Source organism: Egretta garzetta, unplaced genomic scaffold (assembly GCF_000687185.1).
Source record: "Egretta garzetta isolate BGI_Z169 unplaced genomic scaffold, ASM68718v1 scaffold394, whole genome shotgun sequence".
Taxonomy (NCBI): domain Eukaryota; kingdom Metazoa; phylum Chordata; class Aves; order Pelecaniformes; family Ardeidae; genus Egretta; species Egretta garzetta.
In genome coordinates, this window is record NW_009259533.1 from 1,046,227 (window position 1) to 1,066,661 (window position 20,435).

The window sequence follows — 20,435 nt, forward strand, 5'->3', positions numbered from 1 at the left end:
ACCCCCCCCCCCCGAGCATGACGTTCTATGGTATGGAATAGCTCTTTGGTCAGTTTGGGTTAGCTGTGCTAGCTGTGCTGTACTCCCAGCTTGTTATGCCCCTGGCCAAGCAGGAGAAGCTCAAAAAGTCCTTGAGTAGTCTGAGCACTACTTGGCAACAGCTGAAAACATCAGTGTGTTATCAACATTCTTCTGGTACTAAATCCAAAACACAGCACTATGCTAGCTACTATGAAGAAAATTAACTCTATCCCAGCCGAAACCAGGACACAGTAATCATTACCATTTCTGTAATGTAAAATAACTATTTGGAAAATAAGGACCTAGTAGCTTCCCCAGTGGATCCAATGGCAGATTGAGCCCAGCATCTACCTCAACTGCTGCCCAGTGCTAGATGCGTTAGTGGGAGGGAGAGGAACTATTCAGTTAGTGGTTATATGGAAGACTGCCCTGGAGAGATATTTGTAATTAATATTTCAGGCCAGTTTTGCTGCTGATAAACTGATAAAGTTTCTGCTCTTGTGATTCATCCACCCATTATGATAAATCATCCCTATTTTTCATTTTCTGTTTCCAAGTCCATTGTTTGCTTGCAATGTACTTTATTTAGCAGGGTCTTTTAAAAAAAGAAGATGATCAGAAGTTAAAATACAATCTCAGACCAAGTCCTAGGGGACAAAAAAAAACAAACCACACCATCATGGTTTTAGGTAACTTTGCCTATTTGGTGCCAAATAACTCAACACACCGCCTCTCCGGTCCTGAGTGACCATTGTAAGAGATGGAGCCCATAGTCACAGACTAAATGAACTCAGGGGACATTTTGTGGACATCTATGGACATTTTACAGACATCTCACAGGGGTGGCCCATAGACTAAGGGAATGATATCTGTGTATTATATCAAAGGATGGGAAGGGTGGTGGTAGGTAATGAGAACGTATTGGATAGTGTGAGACCTGAGCATGATATAAATGGCATGAAATACGGCGTGGAGAATGGGCTGGGGTTAGCTGGGATAGAGTTAGTTTTCTTCATATTAGCTACTATGGGGCTATGATTTTGATTTGTGCTGGAAACAGTGTTGTTAATACAGGGCTGTGTTAGCTATTGCTGAGCAGTGCTTACACAGTGTCAAGGCCTTTTCTGCTTCCCACCTCACCCCCCCAGTGAGTAGGCTGTGGGTGCACAAGAAGTTGAGAGGGGACACAGCCAGGACAGCTGACCCCAACTGACCAAAGGGATGGCCCACACCGTATGGCATCATGCTCAGCAATAAAAATCTGGGGGAAGAAGAAGGAAGGGGGGCGGGACGGGATGGGATGGAGACGTTCACAGTGATGGCATTTGTCTTCCCAAGTAACTGTTATGTATGATGGAGCCCTGCTTTCCTGGAGATGGCTGAACCCCTGCCTGCTGATGGGAAATAGTGAGTGAATTCCTTGGTTTGTTTTGCTTGCACATGCGGCTTTTGCTTCACCTATTAAATGTCTTTACCTCAACCCATGAGTTTTCTCATTTTTACTCTCCTCATTCTCTCCCCCATCCCACCAGGAGTGAGAAAGTGGCTGTGTGGTGCTTAGTTGCTGGCTGGAGTTAAACCACAGCACACATATCCCAGCATATGGCATTAGACAGGCAAATGAGGGTGTTCCTGTGTTAAGCAGATGGTCTGATGTCACCTGGATGATAGTATTGTGCCATAATGCCTGTTTTGAAGGGCTGAAAAAGTGTACAGGTGAGACTTCTATTGTTCTTCTGATCTCTCGTACTAATGATTTTCAGATAATAAATACTATTATTTATATAATTGGCAATAAAATTTGTTCTATCTAGGAGTGGTCAGGGGCACACTAACTGCTATAGCCTCAATTGAAAGGACTGCATTTGAATGTTCCCCACAACCATAATCAGCATTGAAGTCCCTCGTCAGCCACCTTTACCTGTTCCTTCTCACCTGTTTTGGATTCAAGACATAGCTTCTCAGACATGGGGAAAAATATAAACAAACTGAAACCTGTTTTCCTAACTGGCTTATTATGAGCAGGTCTGTCCAAACTTTAATAAGAACCCAGATAAATCAGAGCCAACCAAACCTGATTGTAGAAAAAAAAAGCTTGTGGAAAGAGTCAGAATTCCTCCTTGGTAAATACACCCTAAGTGTTCTCGTAGCCACAAGGTGCTATGCAGTACCAAATACATGAGAACGGCCTACTTGAAGCTTTAACAACTTATAGTTGAAATATGAATTTGTCTGGTGCAATGGATGACAAGAACAACTTGACTGACCTATACTCTTCATCCCTCCAAACTGAGGAGAGAGGAGAGGAGAGGAGAGGAGAGGAGAGGAGAGGAGAGGAGAAGAGAAGAGAAGAGAAGAGAAGAGAAGAGAAGAGAAGAGAAGAGAAGAGAAGAGACGAGACGAGACGAGACCAATGCAATGAGCCCAGCACCTTCATCAGGGGACCACAGCAAGTATATCATCTTTCATCATGGAAGGACCACACTACAGCCAGGGGTGAAGCTCAGGCAGGCTGATTTTGCAGCTGAATGCAACCCCGAGGCTCCATGCAGGACCTCCCACCACCATGCTACCCCAGCAGATCCGTACCATGAAGGTCACTATCAGTATGGAAAGAGAGAGGACCATAGCCAGCTGTCCCCATTTTAACTAAGGAAAAGTGTTGCCTTGATGAGGAAATATCCTCTGCCTTTAAGGATAAGGCAGAGGATATTTGCCTTATCCTCTTTGCTAAAGAGAGGGCGATTGAATTGTGCACCCAGACTTGTTATAAATAATGGTTCATAATTATTTGCAAAGTCCTTGCTGAAGGAGAGAAGGGCAGGGCTTACTTTGAACAAAGGAGACATGCACACTCAGACTTCCCATTTCTTTTAATAATCAATTTATGTAAATTTAAATACATTACATATGCATGTTTAATTTTGCCCTCATAATGATGACAATTGCAATTAAGCTCCTTTCTCTCTTAGCAGCAGCAAAAAGGTAGGACAAAAAAAAATAATAATAATAATTTATGTTTCCTGTGACCTTTTTAAAAACTTGTGTGTGAACTGGAAAATTGATCTTTTAAAAATCTATTTTGCTCACATTTTAATAAACACATACATTTATTAAAGTGTTTATGTGTTGCCTTAAGGAAAAGAGAGGGGTTAAACATCCAAGAAAACTATTCACCAAGAGAAAGATTAGCTATGAAAACAAAACTTTTTCCATTGTTTTAATTATAATGTCTCCAAAAAGTTGGGTCTTCTGTAGTCAATGAAAGCAAACTTCTGCATTTAGAGCAGTGATACAGAAAGAGGTCTTTTCTCTTACTGTTTGCTAATAAAGTTTATCCTTCAAACAGAGTATGCACAAAAGGGAGTAAAACCTACTCAAATTTAGTTGAGTAGGTATGTTTCCAACCATAGTTTTACCATATGCCATATCCAACCATAGTGCTTGGATTCATGTATGTTAAAGTGCCTACGTAAATTTGTGTGTCGGGAAAGTGAGAGGACTGGGAATGGAAGGGGATGGAAGAGAGGAAGGGACAAACCAGTCAGAAATGGTAGGAGTTCTCCTGCAGGCCGTGACCAGGCCAAGCCGAGAAGGAAAGAAGAGGAGAGTGTCCCTGTTCATCCAGTAAATGCCACACCCTTGAGTTTCACCGTGTCTCATTTGTAGGCATAGAATCCCTGCTCATCCCACACTGAGATCTCCAGCTCCTTTACTCCTACCTCTCCCTGTCACTGATGCAGATCATGAGCTGGCCACATAAGTTCACTGAGTTAAAGTCTCTCAGACCTGCTGTTGATAACCTTCCTCCACAGCCCTGCCAAACCATTTGTTTCTGCATCTTGTGGCCATTCCAATTCACTTTTCCAGGGAAGGGGATTAACGAGTATCTACCTTTTTGGAACATAAATGAGGGGATTCTTCTCTTAGATACCTTGTTGTGAATTAAGAGTGAGTCTTTTACAGATCCAATCTGGATTAATAAAGAAGGACATTGCCCAATTTGTAGAGTCTCTATTGTATCCAATTTCAAGACAACTGGATGTGCCTGGGGGTAGTGCATCTTAGGTCAGATCCTTGGTCTGGTATAAATGGAAAAATGGACATTTATACCCAGGATCCTGTCCTATGGGTTCCAGATATTTTGTACTGTGTGTTTTCACCTAGGAGATAGACACAAGCATCCTAAACAAACAAACATTTTTTGGATTAGGCAAGCTGAGTTACATCGTCTAATGGAAGCTAATTCGTTGAAATGAGAGGAACGAGACTACCTCATTGATTCTTCATCTACCTGCTGACATGGAAAATTACCCGTTTCCAGCAGATATTTCATCTGCTAATTATCCTCATTGATTTTGGCTGTGGAAAAATAGTGGCTGAATTCAGCTCTGTTCAACAGCACGTTCTGCCAGCCAGGACCTGTTTCCACTCTGACATACAGAAGAAAGGGAAAAAAGAGCCCTTCATGCCCTTCCCCTAGAATAACTGGAATAGCTTTCAATTTGACTCATAGCAAGTAGTGGTTCCTTTTAATTGCAAGAATTATTTTTATTGCACTGCATCAATTGCTTATAGCACTTACATGCAGAGCTAGGAAGATCCAATGACCAACTAGCAGTACAACAAGAGGAGAGACAGCTAAAGGTGAGAAAACTACAAGATGAAGTCGAGGTAAGGAAGAGATACTTTAAACGATGCTGAGTAGTTTCACCAGGCTGCTCCAGCTACAGTTGAAAAGAGAAAATAATAAACTATTAAACTCATCATGATGTCATTTTGTTTTGTACTGCATGTTTGTCCTGGTTTCAGCTGGGATAGAGTTAATTTTCTTCCTAGTAGCTGGCATAGTGCTGTGTTTTGGATTTAGCATGAGAATAATGCTGATAACACACTGACATTTTAGTTGTTGCTAGGTAGTGCTTACACTAAGTCAAGAACATTTTCAGCTTCCCCTGCTGTGCCAGGTGCACAAGAAGCTGGGAGGAAGCACAGCCAGGACAACTGACCCCAGCTGACCCAATTCCATACCATATGACATCATGCTCAGTATATAAACTGGGGGGAGTTGGCCAGGGGGCAGTGATCGCTGCTTGGGGATGGGATGGGCATCCATCAGTGGGTGGTGAGCAATTGCATCATGCATCACTTGCTTTGGTTTATTATTATTATTATTATTACTATTATTATTATTGTTATTCTTATTGTTATCACTACTACTACTACTATTACTACCACCGACACTACTACCACTGCTACTACTACTAGGGACCTGAACAAGAGATCCAGTTTTTAGGAATCAAATGGCAAGATAGACGTCGTCAGATTCCAATGGATGTGATCAACAAAATAACAGCTATATCTCCACCAACTAGCAAAAAGGAAACACAAGCTTTCTCAGGCATTGTGGATTTTTGGAGAATGCATATTCCAAATTACAGCCAGATTTTAAGCCCTCTCTACTGAGTGACCAGGAAGAAGAATGATTCCAAATGGGGTCCTGAGCAATGACAAACCTTTGAACAAATTAAACAGTTCATGCAGTAGCCCTTGGGGCAGTTTGGACAGGGCAAGATATAAAAAATGTGCTCTATACTGCAGCTGGGGAGAATGGCCCTACCTGGAGCCTCTGGCAGAAAGCACCAGGAGAGACTCAAGGCCAACCCCTAGGGTTTTGGAGTTGGGGATACAGAGGATCCGATGCTGCTATACTCCAACTGAAAAAGAGATATTGGCAGCATATGAAGGGGTTCGAGCTGCTTCAGAAGTGGTTGGTACAGAAGCACAGCTCCTGTTGGGACCCTAACTGCTGGTGCAGACTGGATGTTCAAAGGAAGGTCCCCTCACCATCATGCAACTGATGCTACATGCAGTAAGTTGGCTGGGTGGTAGTGACCGCTGCTCAGGGACTGGCTGGGCATTGGTTGGTGGGTAATGAGCAATTGCATCGTGCATAATTTGCTTTGTATGTTGTTGTTGTTATTATTACTACTGCTCCTCTTTCATTTATTAAACTTTCATTTATTATTATTATTATTATTGCTGCTGCTACTACTACTACTACTACTACTACTACTACTACTATTTCAATTATTAAACTGTTCTTATCTCAACCCATGAGTTTTCCCACTTTTAGTCTTCCAATTCTCTTCCCCCTCCCCCGGGGGAAGTGGGGTGAGGAGTGAATGAGCAGTTGCATGGTGCTTATTTGCTGGCTGGGGTTAAACCACGACAATGTTTTTGGACAAAGGTGACCCAAACTCTTTCTGAGCTACAGTAACATAGCTCAGAATATGACAACCACTCATGCTTGTGCAGAAAATAGCACTAGGAAAAGCATAGTGAAGGAATGCTGGAATATTTCTTATTAGTTAATACTAAATTTATTGGTAAGGGAATTTCATTAACAAAAAACCAAACCCCGTCTTTTCAGCAACTTAACAGTGTCAAACAGTGTGAATCTAGTATAGTAAAATACCAACCCATTAGAAAAAATGTCATCTCCTGAGCTTTATGGCTATGGCAATTGAGAATTAGTAACGTTAATTAGCTGAAGCTATTTGTTTTACAAGTTACAATTGCATGCCTGTTCCTGATAACTTTCTGTCCCTAAGGAGTTACTGTAGCAAAGAGCTCCACAGTAGAAGCAGAGATTGAATGGACTTAACTCCTAGCAGTATCTGAGAAAAGAATCACAAACTGTTGTTCTTATTTCACTACACTGCTTTTTTTCTTTCTGAGATGAAGAGAACACAACTTCACACATGCCTTCTCTAAACCATTAATTCTTTTCCTGTATTTCTACTGCATTCAGTCTTTTTTTTTTTACTGTGACATTTTATTTTTTTCCCTCACTTGTAGTATGCAAGTGCTTTCTCAGTCCTTCAGTCATTCCCACTGGTTCAATTCAGGCCCCTCTCTATACAGTTTCTGTCTTCAACTTGATGTTCCAATCAAGGTCTGTCTCAAGGAAGCTGTGCTACTGATTTGCGTTAGGGCATCACTCAATATTCCACTCCTTGTGCCTATTAATGTCTTGTTTGACTTCTTGACTTCCAAAATGGGGTTTAGAAATGCTGTTAGATCACCTTTAGTAACCTCCATCTAAGTTAATTCTCATAGTTCCTGTTACAAGCAAGGGACATCTAGTCAATAGAATCCTATACTACTTCTGCTGACCAACTTTGGGAAGTGTTGAATTGCACAGAGAGTCTGGAGTCTTCATCCTTGGAGATAATCAAAACCCAGCTGGACACAGTTCTGGGCAACCTGCTCTAGCTGATCCTTCATTGAGCAGAGGGGTTGAACTAGATGATCTCCAGAGCTACCTGCCAACCTCAACGTTTCTGTGATAAAAACTGCTTAGAAGATTTCTCTAATGGTCTTTTGTGTGTGACCTTGCCAAAGGCCCTTTGCAAACCAAAACACTTGATATTATAGAGCTTCTTTTGACACTTTCCTGGTATGTTCCAAGAATTTTAAAGGCTCCGGTGCATGCTGAAGAAGCCGCTCATTGCTTTTCAGCACTTCTCTGGTGCTTTTTTGCCTGTGAGCTCTTAATCTAGGTCAAATGTGAAATAATTTTCCCCCAGTGGAAAAGTGCTCAGCCAGCTTGAATTAGCTATCCTTTGGAACGGGATGTGAGCACCCAGGAACAGGTATTTTGGATCAGCTGTTGTGTCACTGATAGCACGTGTAAAGGTTAAAAGAGTAATAAGATACTAATGCCCTCAGAGAATGAAGCTGATGGCACATTATGTTATACTTTTTAATGTATTTGGTTTTCTCTGTTCAATGATTATTCCAACCAATATGCTAGGTAGGCCCCTGGGGTTTGCTGGCTCTTTAGTTCCCAGAATCTCTAGTGTAGAAGCTAAAAAAGAATAAATGCCTTCAAGAGTATAATAAAGTTTGATATTCATGTTGGAATATTTGTAGTGAAAATATACAGGAAATAAATTATAATAGAAAAGATATGGTATCAAGACCCAGAAAATTTGGGTCTCATTTTCAGTTGGCCACTGACGACTTGTATGACCTTTCACATAATCAGAGTTTGCTTTCCCTTAGGGTTCTTTCTATGTCTGTTAAGTCTATACATTTTATTCCATAATCACCCAAAGTATGAATTCTACCACTTTCCCTGAAGCCTTTAGTGTTACTGGATAGGACGTGGGGTTACAGGAATATCTTATGTGGTCCAAATATCTTTAATCAGAAACAAATCACCACCCTGGCTTCAAGTCTCTCCAATGAAACTTGTTCCAGTAAAGCCTCTCACTTTGACAAAGGAGTGTGTAATATTTCTTCTGCAACTCTGTGTAAGGAAGTCAGCAAGTTCCCTGCATACATCAGGAAAATAAATTATTTCATGGAAGAATAATAATATGTTTAAGCTGATTTATGAGCTGTTTTTCGCTAGTGAATGCCTAGCCTTGACGTCCACTTGAAAGCGATTTTTTTTTCCTGTTGTTAATAAATGCTTCACTATCATAATAAAGTCCACAGAATATGAGTGAACATCTGAAGTCTTAGAACTCTGTTGAACAGAGACCACACTCCACATCCATTTCAGTAATGATACAGGACTTAGCCACATACTGATGCATCTGAACTGTATGTTTTAAGAGTACATGGTGCTTTCATGTCTGACCACATAAACCAGGGATAAAAAGAGTAGAGAATGCATTTAATTTTAATTTGAAATTGTTAGTGATTTTCTTGTACCTTATGTGCACAATGACAAGTAGATCATTGAGTATGGCCATGCGATAAATGAATGCAAAGAATTCTCTGTGATATTAACATGTCGCATCCATATTAAAAGCAGAGGATATATATGAAGAGGTTTTAAGATATCTCAGTTGAAATGCAGAAACATGAATGCAGAAACCTTGCATGTAAGACCAGCCACGGTGTTTGCATCTCTAAGTGGCACCCTGGGAATCCCAAACAGACGGCCACACCACTTCCTTGGTGTCGAAAAGGACCCAGTTTATTTTTTTTTAGGCCACCTAGACCCTGATGAAATTTTGACCTGGATTCTGAAAGAAGATGTATTTCCACAGGCATATTCCGCTCTCTTATTTTGCATTTCTTTAGATTTTTAAAAAAATATTTTATGTCTTTTAATAATGCTTATTATTCTTCTCATTGTGTAGAAGAACTTGGGGGTTTTATCTGTCCTTGGACAGATTTAATATTACAGTAGTAACTGAGATGTGAATGAAGAAGAAAAAATTCTTCACGGTTTGGATTTCTAAATATTTGTGAAATGTTGTAACTTCAAAGCAGAGTTAACAAGGTTTTTTGTCACTAACTGTTTTTAAAAATATTATTTTTATAGCAAATTTGAATACATTTAAAATGTTCTTTGTTAAAAAGGTATTGAAAACAGAAAGTATCAGGGTATTTTTTTCCACTTTAAACCCAAGGCTATTTCTGTAAACAAAATATCTTGTTTGTTCTGGAATGTTTGTGGGAAGTACCATTTTATGACAAATTTATTTGACAAAAGGCATATACAGTCAAATCACTGAAATATGCTTGCAGAACTAAACTCAGCTAAGATTAATTTCATGTTTCAATCTGAAATGTATCAGAGAAGAACTCTGTGCTACCGTATGCAGGAGATCTGCAACAGAAAAATGCCTTTTAAGATTAAAGATGTTACTCAAAAGGTATGCTACGTGGTGGCAGGAACATTGCCATGAATTTGGTGCTTATCTAGCAGAGAGGGACCCCAATTCTGAATAGGGTTTCTGCATAGCTCTGTACAGGTGATAAGAAATGGTCATGCTGGTGAAATTAAGCCATGGCTGGTTCATAGTGTTGATAAGCATAGTAGGACAATACTTCAGATTATACATTGATAGGTAATACATATTTATGTTTTTGAGCCAGACAGGATCATTTTGATCTAAGTTGTTTTCTTGTATAACACAAGCCATAATACTTACATTCAGTCATTTGTGTTCCCGAGAGTGTGCATTACTGATCTCTTGTCTTAATGTAAAGGTGAGACGATTGCTTCTCTGCATGTGATTAATTATTTTCCCTGTTGAATATTTGCTTTTTTATTTATAATCTCAATTTGTCTTGTTTCAAATAGCAGCTCCTGCCTGTGACTATTTCATTGGATCTTGCGTTCTCCAGGATACCAAACCGTCATCTATCAGCAATCTTTACTCCTACCAGTGAAGAAATCTTAATGTATACTTATAGGCCCAATCAAGTTACTTGCTAATCTCCTCTTCAGCGTGTTAAATGAGTTTCACACTCTAAGGAAGCTGAATTACTGTTTTCTAAGCCCTTTCTAGTAATCTTTTTTTTTTTTTTTTTTTTTTTTTCCCAGGGTGGATTTTAGCAGTGTTTTCACGGATGCCACACATTATCTTTGTATTGCTAATAGCTGTTTGCTGTCTGACATCTTCAGTGATTATATTTATCACCATATTGCACTCTGACTTGAGGAACTGTGGTAAATAGTCTACCGAAGATCAGGGCAAAGCAGATGTTCTCTGCACTTCAGGTTAATTTCCCCAATCCTGTATTAACACATGCTCTGAACACATATATGACACACTAAATAAGTCCTCACACACTTCAAGATAGTAATCTTCATGACAGTCCTGTCAGGTAGGGCAATACTGTTACCCATGTTTACTAAGACAGAACAGAGATACAAGCAATCTGAAAAAGGACCCTAATCCTTGAAAGGCATTTAAGTAGGTAACAGTCATCATACTGGAAAATTTAATATAGACTCAGGCAAGCCTATAGTGGAGAATTGGCACATGTCTCTCAGACGCAACACACAGTGCTATATAAAAAAGAAAGAGCATGGGTGGTCAGAGTAGTAAGGGATGGTACTGTCCACCACATAGAAACATTCCTGAGCTGTGGGGTTCAGGAGATCTCTCTGTTTTCTATGGGTGCACGTCTCAACTGTGCTTTGACTTCATGTTAGGGCTGGACCTGGGCACACATTGCCCCACTCTCCTGCACCACCTTTGCTTTCTTGGGTGCTTTCAGTCCCCAGGAAGCAAATGTTGCTCCATGGAGTAGGAGAAAATCATGGTAGAATTGAGGTTAAAAAGAACAGGGAACTCAGGATGTCTCCATAACAACAGTTTAAACTTAGCTAAACCCTCCACAAAGAGGTGGTCGGAAATGCCACATGGAGGAGAAGTAGAGTTTGAAGGGCCCATACCATTTCCCACCTCCCATCTCTTACCAGGAAGTTGCTGCATTGCAAGTTCATTTTTACTGTAGGTGTTTCCAGTCTCCAAGCCACCCACATAACTAAAAATTTTGGTGCTTTTGGTCATTGAGCCCTTACGTAACGTTTCCAAACTCCTCTTTTGACAGAATGGCCTGGGGACATCTACTTGATATCAGATCTCTGAGGAGCCCATTCATCTATTGCTTTTGGATGTACTGTCCTGATACTCCCTTCTCTGAACTCCGTTTCCTTCCCTGAAGTGGTCCTACTTGGTTTTCAGGTTTGCAGTAGCAGAATCAAGTATTTGTAACAATGTGATTAAAACAACCAAATGCTATTTCAGTTTTTGTGGAGGACATTTGAACAGATATGGGGTACATAGCTAAGATTCTCAGATGGTATAATTCAGGTTTCATCCTTTGAAGGTTTAGTTCAATGAGTTATATTCATTCCAGACAGAAGTAATTTAAAATAAGCACAGTAACATCACAGATGCTTTGGTCATACTGAACTCTACAGTTTAATTCAGAAATTCATTGGAAGATTAAAAAAAATACATTCTCAAACTAATGTGTGGATTTTTTAAACTTGAAACAATGATTCATGCTTGAAAAAATATCGCATAGATTACTTATTTAATTCAGCCTTTTCGTTCAACTATTGTTTCTACTTCTGTTGGAACAATCATGAATCACTAATGAGCTTGTCAGAGAATTGTTTAGACTTGTCCAAGGTCATAAAACAGTCAGGTAGGGGAGTCATAGTGGGGGAATGCAGAATGAATATCAGGGTGAATATCACACTAGGTAAATTAAGCTGGCAAATTGCATCCAAGAAGAAAAGATGAAAACTTTAACGCAGCCATCAGTAAAAATAGACTGAGTCTGGAATAAGTCTCACTTTTAAAAAGGAATGAGCATAGATCTTCTCAGTGCCCATACGTTTCCTATTTCCTAATCAGTAGGGAAAATCATATACAAACCTACACACACAGAGAGACATATCCATGATCTAACAATAGCTTTAACCCCTTCAGTAAATTCCTGTAAATTTTGTTTACAGCCCCAAAGAATGTATCCAAACATTTTTTTTCTTTATTACACAGAATATCAGAGTAACATCTAGAATGTAGATGTATGAAATGTCACATAGCTCTGCGACCACAGTGAGAAAGGAAGGATTGAAAAATATTCAAGCCCTTGAGTGCAAAAGCAATGAGGAACAAATCAGTCTCCAGTATGTCTGTAAGACCAAAAGAAATCAGAATTAGAGTCCTTCAGGAATGGCCTCTCACTATTCTAAAAAAAATCACTTCCAGATCTGAGGAAGCAACTGAGTTTATTGGGACTTATTGCAAAGCTTTAGCAAGAAAGAAGTTATATGAATGTTTGAATTTAACATTCTGAACAGTTGCAATTGAAAATGCAGTATTTTTTTGGTTGTTTTATCCTACCCATTTTTTTTGGAAAAGAAGAAATAGGGTGTTTTGAAGAGTTATGAAGTATCATTTAAAATATTATTTTCACTTGATTATTTTTTAAAATATTACATAACACACTAATAAAATATTTTGATTTGTTTGGTAGAAAATTCTTTAGGTGAACATGAAATACATTATTTTATTAATTCAGGCAAGAAAGTAAAAAAAAATCTTTCAATTTTTTTCTGATATTCTTATTTGCAATGCAAGTTCATTTTTCATTTGCAAAATTTAAATATGACTGTAGTTTGTTACTATGGCTCAAACATAAGATCTTCTGACAATTAAAGCACTTACTATCTTATTAACATATCTGGAAATAATTAACTCTACATCCTTATGAGCCTGAAAACTGTTGTTGCCTGGGTTTTCTGTTGCCAACAACTTGCAGAGTGTATTGAAATTTAGTGAGTTTTCAAAAATTATATCTGAATTCCAATATGATTTCTGTATATTCTCATCTTTGAACAGTTTTCTTTTTCACCTAAATGTGTAGAAGGTCATTGGTCTCAATGACTGATCTTTTTTTCATGAACCTAGTGCAGTTTCCAAAAAAAGAAAAAAATCTTTAATTTCCCAAATTACTTATTTATTTTCCATCTGCTTCTAAAAATTTCAGCCCAAGCATATAATTTTTGCTAATACTGATACATACATAAAAGTCACATTCCCTCCCTGGATTATGTCTTTACACAGATTTTGCACTTATGTTATACACATTTAATTTTGCTTTTGCTTAGTCATTCCAGAGGATATGGGATATATTTAAGTTCCGTATATGATCTAAAAAGCAAGAGGCTAATTTTCTGCTGAACTGTGACCTTAACAAAGATGCACAACAGTTAGACTTCTGTGTGTAAGAACGCATTTTCTGCAACATAAATTAACATAATGTTTAGAGATTCTCATAATAATTAATACAGGAACATATTCCAAAGAATAGCACTAAACTTAACTCATTCTGATTTTTAAACAGAGTCTATATTTAGCTGGTAATAAGACATCACAGTGCTCTTGTCAATGGTGATCATCTCCTGTTAGCTGGGCAGTAAGCAGACTGTTAAATGATTTGCAAATAGCAGAAAAGCTATGAGGCCTGGCTGATAAAAAGAGAAGAAAGGGATGATGAAAGCTTTAGGGTTCAATTCTCCATGGTCTCTGAGATATGATGCTAATTCAATATAGTACAAATTACTATTCAAATTCATTAGCATCAAACTAAGCAATCACAGCCAAGTTCACAATTAACATTAATGATATTCTCAAAGTGGGGAGAAAAAATTGAGGATTGAGTTTTACACTACAGACAAGATAATACAAGGAAATAATGCCAGGGATTAGTGTCTAAGATGGGAATTTATTTCCGGTGTGTTTACAAGTCCCAGAACATGAGGATCCTGAGGTTAACGCACAGATGGGACATTTCTATCTGCAGATATTCACCTCCAGCTTTTCCCAGTTTCACCTGGTCCTCAGGAGGTACAAAGTGCAACTGACGACAAAGCGGGGGTTCTTCTAAATTACCTTTGCCTTGTCTTGTAGTCCAGCTCCTCACCACACCTTTGTTAGGGCCTTTTTAGAGAATGAAATATTCAGGTTCTGGATGTACCTGTATGTCTGCTCTGACTACAGGGAGAGTCTGACACAATTCCTCATAGACTAAACAGTGAAATTTAGATAACTGCGGCTGGTGAAAAATATTCCTCTTTTGGAGTCAGCATTCATTAAAAAGGTATTCACAGATTTTTGAGATGCAACAGATTATTGCAACCATGTAGTTTAGCTTCCACCATTACAGGAAAAATGTTACCCTTCAAAATGGATAACATTGAGGCTGGAACACCTTCCCCATGAGGACAGACTAAGAGAGGTCGGGTTGTTCAGCCTGGGGAAGAGAAGGCTCCAGGGAGACCTTATAGCAATCTTCCAGTACTTAAAGGGCACCTACAGGAAAGGTGGGGAGGGATGCTTTACCAGGGTGAGTAGTGATGGGATGAGAGGCAACAATTTTAAACTGAAAGAGGGTAGATTTAGACTTGATATAAGGAAAAAATTCTTTACTGTGAGGGTGGTGAGAAACTGGAACAGGTTGCCCAGAGAAGTTGTGGATGCCCCATCCCTGGAAGTGTTCAAGGCCAGGTTGGATGAGGCTTCGAGCAACCTGGACTAGTGGAAGGCATCCCTGCCCATGTCAGGGGGTTGGAAGGGTTGGAACTGGATGATGTTTAACGTTCCTTGCAACCCAAACTATTCTATGACTCTATGAAAATCAGCTTTAGTAATATGAGGGTTGATGAGTTTTGAAACAACAGGCTATGCGGTTCAGTCCTCATTTAAGGAGCTAAGGTCTTATTATAACCCATGACTATTATTTCAATGACTGTCCTTCCTCTTAAAAGTGGGGGTTTCCATTGAGTTTTAATTGTTTTTCACTTTCAGTTTCAAGTATTTATTATTTTATTCCTTTTGAAGTGCTTTCTTTTTGTTTGGTCTGATTTTATCACCTTATGTCCTTTGGTGGCTCAGATCCTGAACTGGATGGTATAGTCCAGAAATTGGCTCTGTCATGCCATATGCTCAGAGGGCATAAAGTTCCCTTTCCCTGTTCCAAATTCCTGTGGTATCAGTTGGTGAAGCAATGCCCTAGGGACTGGAGGTAGGGGAGTTAGGAGTTGTGTGTGGGTTGAGGTGTATTGAAAAAGCATGGTCCTTTCTTTCAAAGCATTACATGGAAGATCAGTTTTATATAATTACACACTTTGACCACAAGGATTTGTATTTTAGTGAGGTTAATTGCTTAGAATCACTGCTTTTCAGTCTGCCAGCACCTATGCATAATTTACATACTTTTCCTTAGGCAAAGCCATTCATCTTTTCTGACCACTTCTAGCTAACTGGCTGGCAAAGTGTATGATTGCACAGAAAACACAAAGAGTGTGCATTGGCTGATGACACATTGATCCAACTGGACACAAGCCGTGCATGATCAGATCATTCATGTAGTGCTGGGATTGACCTAATATGACTTAGACTTCCAGAGAGGATTATTATCCTGGGCACAGCACCACATAATGCACCTGTGCGGCACCTGGATAGCCAGTAGATGGATTTTGCAGGCAAAGATCCTTACAAGACTTTTGCAACTTGTCACAAGGTACAATTCTCTTTACATGATCAGTGAGAGATGTTGCTATTCAGATTAGTGTTGTGTACCCCAAATAACCCGCCCTGAGAGTTGGAAAGCTTGAAAGAAAGGATGTCTCATCTTGTAACAAGGACTGTGATTTGAAACTGACCCAATTTAGTCATGAGGCAGTTTGGAGACTCCAGCAGGTAGGCGGAAATACAAAATCAGGGTTGACTATTTGTGGCAGATATGATAAAGCCTCTCATGAGGTGGAAGATATTAGCTTCCAGTAGAACCCAGAAGTGTACAAAAATACCTGATGGAGATAGAAGACTGGGGAAGAAAGCAAGAAATGGTAGTGAGATATCAACTTCAAAGAACAGCACAAGGTCACGAAACGATACAAAAACCTGGATTCCTCTACTACAATGCATAAATTCTGATCAAATGTCACTTAACCAAAGATTTTCATAGCTGCAGTAGATGTTCAAATAATTTCATACTTTTGTTGGTATATTAAGTTACTAGCAGTATGACACTGTATTTATGCTTTGCAGTGTCATGACAAACCAAAATACTTTACTACCAACATAGTATTTCTTTGCCCTTCTCTTTGAGCGACAACTGTTGAAGATATTCCCTTTATTGACTGGTATTACTGGTGAATGGCAGCTGCCCTCAACTGATGTGCAAGTGATGGCAAAACCTAGCCATTTCAGCATGGGCTGTCTTAGTTGAAAATTACTTTTATATGAATTAATGTAGACATTTAATCTGGAAGGAAAATCTTCTGAGGGTGTTATGCTTTTTAAAGCAATGCAAATTTTCCACTTCCATTGCTGAAAAGAGTAAAAATTGTTAGAGAAATTTTAATCACATTTGATGTGAGTCCTGGATGGGATCAAGACACTAACTATAAATTTCTTACTCTAACATACAACTTCTCTTTTTTGGTGTAAAATTGTGACTTTCTTTTTCATTGTAAAAAAAAAAAAAATCAACCCCAAACCTGATGTCGGCATGTAACTGGATGTGTGTGTCACACAGGGTTTTTTTCCATTTTAATCATTATTAGATGGCTTAAATGGACATCTACAATCAACTACTAAGAAAATTGTTAAGACTCATGGTAAAGAACATTTGTTTCTGACAAATCCAAGATAAGCTGTATTTTTAATTTCATAAACCCACTATTTCATAATTTTGAAAATGCTAAACACTGATTTTTCTTTGCAGTGCTCCCACCTTCCCTGCTTTCTGAGAATTCATTGTTTTGGGAAAAGTTTCTTAGTTACAAGGCAGCTTTTTTATCTCTAGTACGTCAAAACATTTGTGATGGCAAAACAAATAACTTATCCCAATGATTCAATCTATCTTCACAGCTTCTTGCTAAGAAGATGAACTGAGAAATCAATTTTCTGGGGCATCTTTTTAAGATCTATTCACCCTCACCCACTTCCCTTAGTAAAATGCTCACCTCTGTTTAGGATGGACTGAATCACCCTCCAGGAATGTAATTTTTTATCTCAATATACCTTGGACCTAGACAGCAGTTTAATATTCATAGAAAATCATAGAAATCCAATAGTAGAAATTTAGATTCATAGATGCAGCTCTCTGGAGGAGAACTCAAAAGACCATCTTTTCCATATTTCTGGCCTAAGACAGGGTCAAACTTTATCTAAATCATTCTTGACATATGATTGACTATCCTATTCTTAAAATCTTCAGCGAGGGCAGAAGGAGATTTCATGCTTACAAAAGCATGCATACTGCAGCAGGTAACTACCCTTGTTGGTTGAAAGTTTTTTTTTTCCTGATGTCTAACCTAACAAGCATTCATTGAACCAAATAATTGTCTGTTGCAATGGCAACCAGAATTCCAGGTACAATGACAATCCTCGTTATGCAGATAGAAGGCAAACTTGACTGAACCCACTATGTCCCGAGATATGCCTTGGATTTTCAGAGTTACACTGCACTTCCACTACTGGGCAATTTACTAAGAAGGAAGTGGAAAAAAGATGTGTATATACTTTTATCTGTCTGAAAAGTTTACATACATATTTTCCTTAGCTATTAAGCCACACAGCTATCAAGCTAGTGTTTGTATAGAAGCACGACAATATAGACTATATACTCTGGATGTCTTCCTGCTTTTCCATGTTGAATTGGTGCTGTCACTAACACCAACAGCACTTGAAAAACATCTCTCATTTTCACTCAGCACTGGTGAGACCACACGTCAAATACTGTGTTTAATTTTGGGCCTCTGACTACAAGAAAGATGTTGGAGACTGGAGCACGTTCAAAGACGGGCAACAAATCTGATGAGGGGTCTGGAGCACAAGTCTTACGAGGAGTGGCTGAGGGACCTGGGGTTGTTTAGCCTGGAGAAGAGGAGGCTGAGAGGAGACCTTAACACCTTCTATAGCTACCTGAAATGATGTTGTAGCGAGGTGGGTGTTGGTCTCTTCTCCCAAGTAACAAGCAATAGAACAAGAGGAAATGGCCTCAAGTGGCACCAAGGGAGGTTTAGGTTTGCTATTAAGAAAACTTGAGTCACCATCCCTGGAGGTATTTAAAAGACAGGTAGACATGGTGCTTAGGGACATGGTTTAATGGTAGACTTGGCAGTACTAGGTTAACAATTAGACTCAATGATCTTAAGGGTCTTTTCTAATCTAAATAATTCTATGATTCTGTTTTCTTAGAAATATCTTGCTGTGGACCTGTGGACGTCACTAGTCTAACAGCTCACTCAAAGTGAGAATATTGCCAGCACTAGGTAAAGACAGAAGTGATTTTGCCTAGACAAGTCTTGAAAACCTTCAGAACTTTCCATGTTCTCTTCAGATGCCCTGATCCAGGCCCACTGTCCTTCCTGCAAAAGAAGTTTCTTTCTAATGTCTATTCTAAATCTCCTAACTTGTAATTTGGAGTTATTGTCCCTTGTTTTGCCTTCTGTCACTAACAAGAGAGTTTGGCTCCATTGCCTCTTTAACTGTCCCTCTGGTAGCTGAAGGCTGCAATTCCGTTCCCCCTTTATGCCATTTTTTCCACTTCTTCTCATAAGACCTAAGCCCTAGGCCCTTGGCCACCCCAGCAGCTTTCTTTCTGGCCCACTTCAGTTTTTTAACATCCTTCTTGACTGGAGAGTAAAAACTCAGAGATTTATTCCATCTGTGCCAAGCAGAGGGGAATAGGTTTTTCCCTCAATTTGCTGGTCCCATTTCTCTTACTGTAACCAGATATGCAATTTGTGTTACTTAGAAAGAAAGAATATTGACTTATAATCAGCCTCATGCTTACCAGGCCCTTTTCAGCACAGCTGCTGCTCGACCAGTCAGGTCTCAGATTATGCCTGGGTTTCTGTTGAGCCTTCTCACAAAGTATCTCTGGGTCAAAGCTCTGCATTACAGAAAATCATCTAATTTATTTAGCATTACCTGTGAATTTGTTGGGGTTACATTCTGCATCTTTACCCTTATAATTAATGCAGATATTGAACAATAATCATAACCATCCCTTGGTTATTCTGCTTGTTACCTGTTAACACTGGGATATTAGGCTGTTATTTCCTCTCATGCCCATTGGTTCAGTCAACTCGATACCTGTCTTACAGTCTTCCTTTCCATGCCAAGCTTCCAAATGAGAATATTGGGGGAGGTGTCATTAGAAACCTTAGGAAATCAAAGCATGTACAACAGCAGTCAAAGAGTTACTTGCACATTTGTAGAAGGAAATTGGGTTCTTCATGAATGCTCCTGGTTACCATTTTCTCCTTCATGCACTTGGGCATTTAAAGAGTATTTGCTTTATCATATATCCAGTGATGGAGGTAAGACAGACCAGCTTCCAGTTCCATGAGTCCTCCATCTTCACTTCCTTAAAGATGGGTGCAATGTTAGTTTTTTTCCAGTGGTCAAACTTCTTCCACTTATAATGTCCAGAAATTATAGACAATAACCTCACATCACACTGACAATATTTTCAGCATTCTTGCATCCATCCCATCCAGCCCCATCGATGTGGATGCATCCAGTTTCTCTGTGTAGTTTCTAAACTGTTGCTCACCACTGGTGGTTCTTTCCCAAATTTCATGTAGCCTTTGGCCTTCTCATATTGTACTTAAAGTCCTAAACTCTGCTCTGATACTTCTTCTTTACCACCTGTCCTAGTTTTCACTTCCATACCATCTTTCTGCATCTAAGGTCAGTGAGAAGTGTCTTACTTTGCCACAAGGGTCTTCTGCTGAAATTCCCAAACTTTCTGCATAATGGGACATTTCTTCCTCAGTTTTCTTTGCAAATTGGTTAACTCTCTTGCCTTTTCCCTTATTGAAGTTTCTTAGGGAATTCTTCCAGAAACTCCCTAAGCACATCATAATCTGCTCTCCTAAGTCAACTACTGGCTCTTCTGCTTGCCTTCCCAGCCTTCCACTACATCAACTCAATCATCTCATGTTCACTGTTGTGGTCACGTTTATCACCAATTCTTCCCTATTTGTGAGCAGCTCAAGGACAGCATTACCTGTCATTGGACCCTCCGACATTTGTATTAATAAACTCTGACTACCACCA